This window comes from Microtus pennsylvanicus, chromosome 4 (assembly GCF_037038515.1).
Source record: "Microtus pennsylvanicus isolate mMicPen1 chromosome 4, mMicPen1.hap1, whole genome shotgun sequence".
NCBI classification, from domain to species: domain Eukaryota; kingdom Metazoa; phylum Chordata; class Mammalia; order Rodentia; family Cricetidae; genus Microtus; species Microtus pennsylvanicus.
The window spans coordinates 104,411,554-104,425,463 of record NC_134582.1 but is presented as its reverse complement, the minus strand read 5'-3'; the positions used below and the strand labels follow the sequence as shown (position 1 = coordinate 104,425,463).

Below are 13,910 nucleotides of genomic sequence, written 5' to 3'. Positions count from 1 at the left end.
ACTTCTGTATCAGTGATATAATTTGCTGCAGAACTGTTATCTTGTAATGGTTAACTTCTCTCTCACTGTTCCCGGCAGGAGGTCATTTTTAAAATCAGTCTTCTATTTATTAAAATTCACCATGACTTAAATCATTTGACCCCACAGCAAACAAAAGAGACTCTTTCATGTGCATAATGACAGTATCATTTTACCTCACCAAATGTTATTGAACTGGGAAAAGTCCTTGAAAGCCATGAATAAAACACTAACAGTCAAAATCAAAAAGATATCTAAAAAAAAATTGGGTTTGGTTTGGTTATTGAGAAAAAAATCTGCAGCCCTGGCTGACCTTGAACTCGTGTTCTGCCCTAGTCTGCTGGATGCTGAGACTGTAGTCATGAGCCTCCACATGCACAACATCTTCTGACCTTTCTGCCCTAGCCTGCTGAGTGCTGAGACTACAGGCATGAGCACAACAGTATGTCTCAGTTGAAGCTGCTTTTTTCTCAGATGACCCTCATTTATATTAAGTTGACATAAACTAACCAGCACATACCCCCCTCCAAGGTTGTGTAATACTGCAGTCATTCTGAGAACAGAAAAGAAACCTTGGATGGATGACATAAAAGGTTTTGCACAATTCGTCAATAAGAGCAGCAAATCAAGAATCTCAGGATGTACCGTTCTCTTGTCCTTTGGAGAAACCTGGTGATAGGCAGCCAGCCTGCCACAGAGTACCTTGAGTCCTTGAGCAGGCAGAAGGCTGACTCTTGATGTGCTTCAGCTTTATTTGTTTTCAAACAGCGTTTGCAACTCACGTACATGGTAAAGGTCAGGTAAGGCTGGGAACTCAGACCAGCCCACCCAGCCGAGCTTCAACTTGATTTCTGACATAAGCTTCAGACTGAACCTGTCTCAGAGCCAAGGAGCTGAATTTCCCTTCTTTTGCATGAATAGGGGGTGTGGGCAGCTGTGGGGTGGGGTAAGGGAATTAGGAGCTCTCTCTGCCGGCTTACAGGATGCTGCTTCATTGGTTGGGGAGAAACATTGCACATGGGGGCAGAGATACAGGGCCCGAGGGAAGCAAGGCATGAAGCTAAGCACTAGCCATGCTCAACTTAGGCGTGGAGGCAGCTGTATTCAGACAAAAATCCAAGGCGGGGTTAGTTTATCCTTGCTTTCTCGAATTCCTTGAGGGCAGGCCAATTTCTTGTATGTAATCCTTAGAATTTATCACACTCACCCGGACAATGAAGAAGGAACATTTATCTTTAAAGTGAGATGTTGCCAGGCAAGATGGAGCTTGCTGATAGCTCAGGACTTGGCAGGTGGAGGCAGGGGGTCAGGAGTGAAAATATGCAGCTACATAGCAAGTTTGAGGCCATTCTGGGCTATTCGATTCTCTGTCTCTAAAAAGCAAACCCAATCAACCAGCAAAAAGTTATTCATTGGGCACACACATTGTGTCAGATGCTCTTCCAAACACAGCACATTAATTACTTTGCCTTGTCTAAGCTGGGAAGACTTTTTCCTGCTTATTTTATTGAGGAAAATAAGACTTAGGAAAGGTAGCCATGAAACAGACCTGTGGCCCAGCTAGTGAGGGGTGCAGCCCAGATTTAAGATTAGGGGAGAAGAGTCACAGGCAGCAGCTGAAACAACGCGAGTGATGCTGCTGAAAGTGTAACCGCATGCCCAATACAGCAGTTAAAGTCCCCTTTAAGAGAGAGCATCCCATGCAATGGAAGCTGATATTCATTAGTAATTTGACAACCGTATTAGCAGTATGTGTGCATCATTATTACCAATAAATATTGGATAAATCAGTTTCAGAGTTGAGATTCTGAAAAATGCTCACACGAGACCTCTGCATCTAGAGTAGTAGGTGGTTACCATACTGTGGCGTGTAGTAGAGGAGAAGCTCCTCTCTATCCTTTCCTCTTCCTTTCATCCCATCCTTCTTGTTACATGTAAAAGTCTGTACACGTGTGTGTGTGTGTGTGTGTGTGTGTGCGCACATCACAGCCAATGTTGGCTGTCTTCCTCAATTGCTTCCCACCTTATTTTTTGAGACAGAAGATGTCTCTGAACCTGGAGCTCACCAATTTGTCCAAATTGGCTGGTTACAAACCCCAGGGATCCTTATGTCTCTATCTCCCCAGTACTGGAATTATGGGTATGTACAGCCTCACCTGGCTTTAAGGATTATATATCTTATGTATATATGTGCACACCTGAGTTTATGTATGTACACTGCATTCATGTAAGATACCTGGGAGGTCGGAAGAGGTGTTGGACCTCCCTGAACTGGAGTTATACATGGTTGTGAGGCTCCATGTGGGTTGTGGGAACTGAACCTGGGTCCTCTCCAAGAGTAGCAAGTGGCTTTGACCTCTAAGCCATTTCTCAGCTCCCCCTTGCCCAACTTTTTATGTAGTTGTTAGGGAATGAATTCAGGCTCTCATGCTTGTGTTGCAATACTTTGCAAACTGAGCCACCCCAACCTTCTCTTCCCCTCCTTCCCTCCCTCCCTCCCTGCCTCTCTCCATCTCCCTTTCCCTCCAGAATAACCAACACTGGCCTTGATCTTTCATCAGTCCTCTTGCCTCTGCCTCCTGAATGCTTGAACTATAGGCAGGGACCACATGGCTGGCAAGCTTTTGCTCTTCCTTGACCTGTGGCTGCATAGCTCATCTGATGTGTTTATTGACTGACAGGTTTGACCACTGGTAAAACATTGGGCAATCTTTTCTTGCTTGCTGTGCAAGTAATTATCTAGAGATAGGTGAATCCTCCAGGTGGCTAGTTAAATGCCTCCAGAAAGCCTGGAGCACCGATGACTCCCTCCAAGGAGTTCTGTAGTTTACAGGTGACCTGTCAGTCAAAGGCCCTCATTAAGTAGATGGTGCAGAGTGGAATCTCCCAAAGAGGCTCTTAGTAAAGAAGGGCGTGGGAAAGCAAGGGTGGTTTTGTTTCTTGAATCTGAGTTGAGTTTTCTTTTGCCTCTTTAAGAAACAGTGGTATTTAAGATCATTTCTAATATGCCTTTTTAGGTATTACTATGAGCCACATACATATGCATATGTATGTATATTTAATGTAGATGTTTTTGGTGTGCATGTTTGTGTGTGGGTACATGTATGTGTGTGCCTGAGAGAGGATGACATTAGGTATCTTCCTCAATTGTTCTCCACCTTATTTTTGAGACAAGGTTTCTTCTTGGCCTGGAGCTTGTTGGGGAGGCTAGACTGGTTAGTTAGCCAACCCTAGAGATCCTCCTGTCTCACTCTTATGTCTAAGGCTCCTCCAACGTCACACCTTTGGTAAAATAGGTAAAAATGAATAGGCATGTTTCACCAAGCTCTTGTTCTCATATGTAAAGGATACATGCATTACATAAGCCTTTTCTAAGACCTAATTATTGTTTGAGTTTAATCTGCACAGCTTTGCATGGCCCTCATTCAGTGTTGCCCACTGAGCAATATACTGCTTGTGAAGTTAGGTCCCAACTCCTGGACATTGTTATCTCGGAAGTGATGCTGTCTCCTGTCTGGTGCCATGATAGTTTTTAGTGCCCAGAGTAAAGTGCCAAGGTGACTTGGCTCCCTACAATATAAGGTCTCCCAAGTCCTCCCATTTAGGCATTATAGTCTACACAACTATCATCAGAATAGCTTTGTCCATTGCACTGGAGAATTTGTGCTGAAAACTTAATTCAGGTTGTACTCATAGTGTCCAAATCTCCGTGAGCTCATGGAGTTTGGAACTGCCAAGTGGGATACACTTCTTCCATGACCAAACATAATTATTACTCACTCCTACTTCAGGATGTAGAGTTGCTTCTTCAGAAGATACTCAACCTTTCCATTAAAATATACTTTCCATAAAATTGGGACACAGACTTTTAATCTCAGGACTCTAGAGTCAGACAGATAGATTTCTGTGAGCTCTAAGTCAGCCTGGTCTACATAGTAAGACCTATTCCAGCTATCTCAAAAAAAAAAAAGAACAAACAAACAAACATACCACTGAAAATACTCCTGGTAGGTTTACCTAACAGTCTGTCAGATGTACTTAATACGTGTGAATTTCTGAAGTAGGTGTAGCTAACTCATAGCCTGACCTCCTTTTCTCTTCTTCCTCTCTTATTTCCTTTGTCCTCTTCTTCATTTTATCTCCTCCTACATACAAATTCATTTATTTGCTGAGCACCAAGTATGTGCTAGGCTGTTCTAAGTACTTGAACTGAGCAATGACAAAAACAGATGATGTCCCCCTTTCCTGAGCATTTTAGAGCAACCAATGTGATGAGCTGGGCATATAAAAAGGTACTGACATAGGCAGTGCCCAGGAGCCAGCTTACATGGGCCAGTCCTTCTGATGAGGTAAATGAGGGCTTAGCTCAGATGAATGACAAAAAGTTCTAGTTATACAGAAGATCAGCATTTGAGCCTAGCAAACAGATAACAATATTTGTATTATAAGGATCTGGAGAAAGATAATCAAAAGAGACACTTGTGTCCCTTAATCTAACTATTGAAACAGTGGACCCCAAAGAAATGGGAATTTTCCCAGAAACCCTATACTGGGAGAAGGTAAAGTCACCAGCAATCCTAGGAACCTGTCCCCAGAAAGAGGTTTTAAGTAGTAATAACTTGTCATACCACCTGAGCAGATGAGCCTGAAGCCCAGCGTGGGGCAGTGGTGGGAGGACCACCGGATGTGCACACCCTTGATCATCCTTCTGTTTAACTTTTAACCTCACTAGGGACCTCACTAGGGCTAGGTTGGGGGCGTCATTGGATCTGTTTGTCCTTCTTTCCAACATAACCACATTGAATAGATATCTCTTTTTACTTTTGACTATTCATTTGGCTCTTTAATTGGCTTGTTGAGGACTGGTGGCTGAATCTGGCTTGGGGCAGAGGTTATGCTCCCAAGTTGGATAACAATATTGTGTATCTTAATCTATCTCTGAGAGATTTCTTTGTTCCTAATGATGGAAGAAACAAGGTTTCACACTGAACCCAGCCCTGTTGGATTGCTCCATTTACCCACCTTGAGCTGTCCTCCCCCATGAGTGACTCTGTCTCCTGTGAGTTCATCTATGGGACTCCTCCATGGATTGCTCTGGAGGCACAGTCATCTCTCCAGGTCACCACACACTCTAACTGGGCCTTTGGGCATATGGTTCTCAGGGTTGCTAAACCTATTCCTTGGGGAAGCATGCTCTAGGGGACTCCCAGTCCAGATGCAGAAGCATAGGGAACAGTGCAGTAGGAAGCATAGGTCTCCCATCCCAGGAACCCTAGAATCTATGGAGTTATCAATAATAAATAGCACACAGATGTTGAATAAGAATAGCACACGGGGCAGCTCTGATAGAGCAGGAATGTGTCCCCAAATAGTCATGAACCCAGGGACTCTAGAACCCCATGAGGTCTGGGTTTCCCTTTCCTGGGAGGGCATGTTGATTACCCCGAGCCATGGCTCCTCGCAGCAGCCTCAGCCACTCTCTCAGTTTTCAAGATCCTTGCTGATAGGGCTCTGCCATCTGTCTTTCAGCATGGTCCTTCCTTGGCCACAAGCCTTCTTTCTCTCTTTTCCAAGCTGTGCACTTTTGAATTCTCACGTCTTCTTCTCTCACTGGGGCTCAACATTTCACGTTTACTTTTTCACTAGGTCATATCAAGTCTAGTCTTTTGACATTTATTTATTTTTTTGCTCTTTTTTATTTTTAATTTTTATTTTATTTATTTATTTATTAAAGATTTCTGTCTCTTCCCCGCCACCGCCTCCCATATCCCTCCTCCCCCAATCAACCCCCCCCTCTCATCAGCCCAAAGAGCAGGCCAGGTTCCCTGCCCTGTGGGGAGTCCAAGGACCTCCCACCTCTTTCCAGGTCTAGTAAGGTGAGCATCCAAACTGCCTAGGCTCCCACAAAGCCAGTACGTGCAGTAGGATCAAAAACCCACTGCGATTGTTCTTGACTTCTCAGCAGTCCTCATTGTCCGTTATGTTCAGTGAGTCCGGTTTTATCCCATGCTTTTTCAGACCCAGTCCAGCTGGCCTTGGTGAGTTCCTGATAGAACATCCCCATTGTCTCAGTGTGTGGGTGCACCCCTCATGGCCCTGAGTTCCTTGCTTGTGCTCTCTCTCCTTCTGCTCCTGATTTGGACCTTGGGGTTGTAGTCTGGTGCTCCAATGTGGGTCTCTGTCTCCTTTCATCGCCTGATGAAGGTTAATATCCAGGAGGATGTCTATATGTTTTTCTTTGGGTTCACCTTCTTATTTATTTTATGTGTATGGGTGTGTTGCACTCAAACATCTGTCTTGTGCCTACAGAAGTCAGAATAGGACTTCACCTCCCCTGACATTTAAGTTACTGATGATTGTGAGGTACCACATGGATTTTGAGAACCGAAACTGGGGCCTCTGAAAGACCGACAAGTGCTTTTAGCTACTGAACTATCCCTCCAGCCTCACATGTGTCAAGTCTTAAGGCCTAGTATGATGGTTGGCTGAGATTGTCAGTTTGATTGGATTAAGGAAAAGCTAGGGCATTAATGGGGTGACTTGTGGGTGTGCCTGTGAGGATGTTTCTAGATAAGGGGCTGAAGACAGATCCTGAATGTGAATATTCCATCTTATAGGCTGGGGTCCCAGACTAAATAAAAACGGAAGTTTCTGAGTGCTGGGGTTTCATTTCTCAACTTGTGCTCCTTGTTGGAGCCATGGACCTGGCTGCTCCTATTGGTATGCCTTCCCCACCATATGGACTGCATTCTTCTGAATTGTGAACCAAGGTAAAGCCTTCCTCCTTCAACGACCAGGTGTTTGGTCACAAGGATAAGCGGTAAATACCCTCAGTGTAAGGGTCCCTTCTCTAGGCACTCTTGGATTTTTTATACTTTCAAACTTTTCCCCGGTTTAGCCTTTGCTTCTTTTTCTCTGGTTTATAGCATTGGCTGGGGACTATAACTCACTTTCCATTGACATGGCCTAGAGCCAGCTTCATCTTGTTCTCAATATCACAGAAGCCATCTCCAATGTTCTATTATTAGCTGTGAAGTCTGTAGTAGCTTCACTTTGATGGTAGATAGTAGATGCCCTTTGTTTTGTTGCTACAATTATATTGCTTTTTCTTTCTTTTTATTGATTTTATTGAGCTATACATTTTTCTCTGCTCCCCTTCCTTCCTCTCCCCTTTCCTTCAACCCTCTCCCATGGTCCTAATGCTCTCAATTTAGAAAAAGATCTTGTCTTTTTCTACTTCTCATGTTGATTAGATTCATGTATGTCTCTCTTAAAGTCCTCATTGTTGTCTAGGTTCTCTGGGATTGTAATTTATAGGCTGGTTTTCTTTATGTTTAAAAACCACTTAGGAGTGAGTACATGTGATCATTGTCTTTCTGGGTCTGGGTTACCTCACACATTTTTTAAATGTTTTCTAGCTCTATTCATTTCCCTGCAAATTTCAAGATGTCATTATTTTTTTCTGCTGTGTAGTACTCCATTGTGTAAATATACCACATTTTCCTTATCCATTCTTCAGTCGAGGGGCATTTAGGTTGTTTCCAGGTTCTGGCTATGACAATCAATGCTGCTATTAACATAGATGAGCACATGTCCTTATGGAACACATGTCCTTATTGAGTATCCTTTGGATATATACCCAAAAAATGGTGTTGCAGGATCTTGAGGAAGGTTATTTCCTAATTTTCTGAGAAATTGCCATACTGATATCCAAAGGGACTGTACCAGCTTGCACTCCCACCAGCAATGCAGAAGTGTTTCCTTTTCCTCACAACCTCTCCAGCAAAAGTTGTCATCAGTGTTTTTGATCTTGGCCATTCTTACAGGTATAAGATGGAATCTCACAGTTGTTTTGATTTGCATTTCTCTGATGACTAAGGATTTTGAGTATTTCCTTAAGTGTCTTTCAGCCATTTTAGATTCCTCTGTTGAGAGTTCTCTGTTTAGGTCTATACTCCATCTTTTTTACTGGATTATTTGTTCTTTTGATGACCAATTTCTTGTTCATTGTGTATTTTGGAGATCAGACCTCTGTCTGATGTGGGGTTGGTGAAGATCTTTTCCCATTCTGTAGGCTGTCGTTTTGTCTTATTGACCGTGTCCTTTGCTTTACAGAAGCTTTTCAGTTTCAGGAGGTCCCATTTATTAATTGTTTCTCTCAATGTCTGTGCTACTGGGGTTATATTTAGGCAGTGAACTCCTGTGCCAATGTGTTCAAGTGTACTTCCCACTTTCTCTTCTGTGAGGTTCAGTGTGGCTAACTTTATGTTGAGGTCTTTGATCTATTTTCATTCTTCTCCATGTTGATATCCAATTATGCCAGCACAACTTAAATATGCTTTCTTTTTTCCATTAGATATTTTTTGCTCCTTTGTCAAAAATCAGGTGTTCGTAGGTGTGTGGATTACTATCCAGCTTCGACTTGATTCTATTGGTCCTCCTGTCTGTTTTTATGCCAGTACCAGGCTGTTTTCAGTACTGTAGCTCTGTAGTAGAGTTTGAAGTCAGGGATTGTGATGCCTCCAAAAGTTCTTTTATTGCCCAGGATTGTTTTGGCTATCCTGGGTTTTTTGCTTTTCCGTATGAAGTTGAGTATTGTTCTTTCGAGGTCTGTGAATAATTTTGCTGGGCATTGCATTGAATCTGTAGATTGCTTTTGGTAAGATTGCCATTTTTATTATATTAATTCTACCTACCCAAGAGCATGGGAGATCTTTCTACTTTCTGGTGTCTTCTCCAATTTCTTTCTTCAAAGATTTTAAAGTTCTTGCCATATAAGTCTTTCACTTGTTTGGTTAGAGTTACTCCGAGATATTTTATGTTATTTGTAACTAAGAAAAGCATAAGTTAAAAAAAAAAATGAAACCATCCAGAGACTGAGACCTGACAAGAAGCTATAATACTTTGTAAGGGCAAGTTAGAGATTGGCATCTCTGTTCGTTCACGTCTGCATTGCCTTATATAAACATTAATATCCTAGCTCACTGGTGGAGCACTTGCCTAGTGTGTGTGTGTGGACCAAGTCTGATCCCCAGCAACAAACAAAACAACATCTCAGTCCTGAGCAGGATTATTCTGTATGGTTGATCCAGTCTTCACACAGCTAAGCATTTTCTTTCTGAAGCCAAACTTTTAATTTTAACAAACATAAATAAAACAAAACAAACAAAAACCTGAACAACAGTAGTAGTGAAACCTTGCCTCAAAAGAAAAAAAAAACAAAATTAAACCCAAAAAACAAAAACCAACCAACAAACCAAACCAAACAAAAAAACACCCCCCCCCCCCGCCAGTTCTCTGGTTGCTGAATACTTATTTGCTGACCTGAAACTGCAATTTGTAGCATAGGAAACTTTCAGTTTTTTACAGTTTATTTTTCTTCATTTTTAATAATAAATTTTCTATTTATTCACAAAATAATTATTTGTTCCTTACTGTGCTAGGCACTGGTAAGATGCATGAATAAAACAAGCAAAATCCTTTCCCTGTTCTACACATGGCATACAGTTCTACAATCAGGCATGCAATTATGTGAAAATTTATAAGAAAACCTATCATTATCCAAAGACGTAATTACAGATGATAAAATGATGGAGGGACAATATATAGTACATGGGGGTACTCATCCTGATCTGGGGAGTGGCACAGAAAATATTTTTTGGGCAATGATATATAGGTAGAGGAATAACACACGGAGGGAGCCAGATAAATGGAGATTGGGAGAGGGCAGGGGGCAGAAATCACAGCCAGATGTGGAGATTCAAGTTTTGGGTTTGGAGAGACCATGAGGGCCATGAGGGGGAAGAGAGGATGAGGCAACAGGACAGTGTAACCCTAGCTGTGATGCCATATTTCCCCCCTCCAGGGGAAGCAAAGCTGGTGTACAATTAATAAAAAGTCAGAGACAGACACCGGGGCTCAACCTGAATGCCAGAAAAGCAAAACAGCCAGCCACTGGCTCTTACCTCGACCTCAGTCTGAAAATGGTAATCCTGCCTCCAGGAATCCTCAGAATGAGACTGCGTGTGAGAGCTGTCTCCTCCCATTTTATATTCCTCTCTAGTGCTGGGATTAAACTGTGCACACTACCGCCCGGCGTCTGTGGCAACTAGCGTGGCTACTGGGATTAAAGGTATGTGTCACCACTGCCTGGTCTATAAGGCTGACCAGTGTGGCTGCTTTACTCTCTGAACTTCAGGCAAGCTTTATTTATTAAAATACTAAAGAATTATCACTGTAGAAAGCATCTTCAGAATATTTTGTTTTTCGGAGACAGGGTCTCTCTATGCAGACGGGGCTGGCCTCAACCTCACAGCAGTTCACTGCCTCTGCCAGAGTGCTGGGATTAAAGGCTGCACCACCTGGCATTGGCAGCAGAACTTTAAACTGGAAAAGGAAAGGAATACATTTCTTTTTAAACAGTCTTTCAGGCTGGCTGGTTGTGGAGAATGGAAAACAGGGAAACAAAACTGGACGTAGGGTCGGTTTCTAAGGGATGATTCCTTGTTTTTGGTAAGTAGGAAAAGGATGGAATAAGGGAATTTAAGAAATACTTAAGGTGGGGATTGGTCAATCTTGGTGCCTGAAGAACATTCACAAATGTATGCTGTAGGTTTGATTGCATTGTGTCAGCAGAAAAAGACAATAGAAAAACACTTGAGGAGGTGTCCAGATTCTGGTACCACTGCAAGTGCACATTAAATCTTCTTAAATATCCTTTTGGGCCATCTAGTTCATCTTTATTGCCTTTTACACTCTTAGGAGAAACTAAAAAGGAGTGCTCCCTGCTTTTCTATGTGTGTTCTCACACACCCCTGCATCATTCTGCAGTAGCAACTTCTACTTGTAGTTCACTCCTTTATACTAAGGGTTTAGCTGACCTTTCTGGCTCCTTAAAGCATGTTTTATTTGCTCACTGTTAGAGTTTTGCATCACAAAAGGATTTCAGTACAAATTCAGCAAAAGAAAGGAGCAGGAAGAGAGACTGCAGGTATATGAACTTTTATTTTGTGTTGCACTTGGTTGTTTTTCTGAGGTCATTAAATGTATAAGTAGGAGAAATGTTCATGTTTTAGCTTTGAGCAAATGAGAAAAAGGGAACAAAGAAAAAGAGGATGTTTTAATAAAACACATGGTGCTTTCTCATTGCTTTGATCCAATACCTGACGAGCAACTTCATGGATGAGAGTTTTATTGTGTCTTCTGAGAGACTAGAGCCCGTCATGGGAGGCAAGACGTAGTGGCAGGTGGACCCACGGTGGCAGGAGCAGGTAGCAGCAGCTCCCTCCCTGCTCCCACAGCTCCACAGAGCAGGATACAGAGAAAGGGAACTGCCAGTACTCAAGTGACTTTTCTCCTGTTTCCCTTTCTGTTCAGTTCAGGGAGCCGTAAAGGTAAGTAAACTTTTATCTTACTGCTCCATGTTCAGGAGATACCATCATGAAAAACATGGAATACGGATGTGGGTGGCTTCACAGACTGGTGACAAGTGTTACACACCCAGAAGGATCTTGGGCTTCATTTAGTGCTCTGTGCCTGCCTTCTGGAAGCTCTTAAGTTTTGAGCAGGGAGCATGCTTTCATTCTGGGTGGGGCTGGTGTGGGCAGCAGGGAGATTTACACTGGGAGGTCTGAGTGCTTAACTGACTCTTCATAACTACTTTCCCCACAGACCCTCCACCTCTTTATTCCTAGAACCAGAGTTTCACTTTTCTCCTCTCTGTGTATTATTCTATTCTCCCTGACCCTTTGAAAGCTGCCAGTTTTCAAGGCATCATTGTAATTTTAGTTAAAATGTTTCTGTGGCTGCCGATATAGCTTAGTTTGTAGAGTGTTTACCTAGCAAGCATGAAGATCTCAGGTTTCATCCCCAGCACCCATGCATAGCAGGGCATGTCTGCAATCCCAGTATTCAGCAGATAGAGGCAGGAGGACCAAAGGCTCAAGATGAACCTCTGCTACATAGCAAGTTTGAGGCTAGCCTGGGCCATATGAGATCCTCTCAACAAAACAAAACATAAAAGCACAAAACCTAAAACTAAATGAAACCACAGTTGTTCTGTCCAGTATTGCCATCCTCACATGTTCATGTTGCCTGTTGTTATATCACCGTGGTTAAGGGAGAAATAGGGCAGACCAAGTTTGAAGCCTTGTGTGTTCAGAGAAATTTCCTCAGTTTCTCTGAACGTCCATTTCCACATCTGAAGATTATTTGTGAACATTAAATTAGATAATATATGTAAAAGGCCTTATGTAATGCTTGGTACATTGTCAAAGATTTAATGTACTGTTTTAAAAATGATTTTTACTCAGATATGATGAACTAAGAACACCCAATGGTATTGTCAATTTTTCTCATCTATGTGACCAAACACCCAACAAGAAACAAATGAAATAAGGAGAGACTGATTTTGGCTCACCATTTGGGGGCTACAGTTCATCATGCTAGGGAACACTGGCATGTGGTTGCATGGTGGTGGCAGGAGCTGATTGTGGCTGCTTGCTCACAGCTGTGTGGATCAGAAAACAGACTGGCAAGAAAGTGAAGCAAGCCCATAAACCTCAAGACTTGCCCCTAGTGACCTTTTTCCTCCAGGATACTTTACCTCTTAAGGGGTTCCACACTCTCCCTAAATAGTCTACTGACTGGGAACTAAGTCTTCAAATACATGGGCCTATGGGGACATTTCCCATTCAAAAGGGAGTGCCTGCTTTAGAAACGCAGACATACTTAGCAGGAATAAGGAGAGCAGTGGTTTGGTTCATTTCATCAGAAATATATATTTGTGTTTTTGTTTGCCCCCCAAACTGGACAGTACAAAGCAGCTGTATTGAGGTTTGAAAATAGGGTCTCACTTTGTAGCCCCAGCTGATCTGAAACTGGGTATGTAACTGGATGCTTTGAATTCAGAGATCTGCCTGCTTCTACTTCTAGTGTTGGTGCTAAAGGTGTGTGTCAGCACTCTTGACCCTTCTGAGGTTCTTGTTTGCTTACTAAGTTTTTTGGGATAGTTTTTTGTAAGCATTGCAGCTTGGAAGAAAAAGAATCCTGACTGCAGAGAGCCAAGGAATGCCACTAAGTCACCGTTAAGTGTAGCACCTTACAGCCCTGCTCCATGAAACTTTCCCCAAAGTAACAACAACAAAAGCATCACAGCTCTGCTCTGCTCTTCTCTGCTCACACTCTGGTCAAAGTTGTCACTTCTCTGTCCCGCTCTATTCTGCGGAAAGAAGGTCTCTCCCAAACCTCATGTAAGACATTTTTTGGGAGGGAATTTTTTGTCTCTGCCAGGGTGGAAAAAGACAGCTTCCAACTGAACAGGCACAGGGCTTATATAGGGTTTCGTAGGGGCTGAGTTTTTCCAGGGGAGTGAAGATTTTCAGAGTGGGAACTGGTTGGATTTCAATCCCTGAGTTTGGAGAAACTAAGAGATTGACTGGATTTTGTGGTCACGGATTGGTTGGTTTTCTGCTAAAGGGTCAGGGACAGAGTGTGTTTCTTTCTCTGGTCCTTTTTATCCCATTGGCTCTGATTTCAGGACCACTGTGTATTTCCTTTCACTGGGTGATTTCATACCCGGAGTGTATTTCGTTGGCTGGCGTTTTACCCTACAGTCTTACTCTGTTCCAGGCTGTCCTGAAACTTGTGGCTAATCTTCTTGCCGTCAGTCCCCCGAATGCTGAGATTACAGGTGGACTCTGTCACTTGCGATTTTTCCAAAATTCTTAATTAAAATCTCAACCCCATATGGATCCCACAGCCTGATCTAATAATTTACACAATCAACGTGGAGGCAAGCTCATGGGCAGAGCAAGTCTTGTAAATACCCTCTTTAATGTTCGTCACATGGTAGACACTGAAAATACTGTAGGGTATCATCTACCTAGCTGTGT

At 42.7% G+C, this 13,910-nt stretch overlaps 1 protein-coding gene across 1 annotated transcript in view; it reads left to right on the top strand.

Moving 5' to 3' along the window:
- The window catches only part of Dcdc2 (doublecortin domain containing 2), a 192,779-nt gene that overhangs the window by 13,169 nt on the left and 165,700 nt on the right, over positions 1-13,910 (top strand). The gene's annotated exons all lie outside the window — the stretch shown is intronic.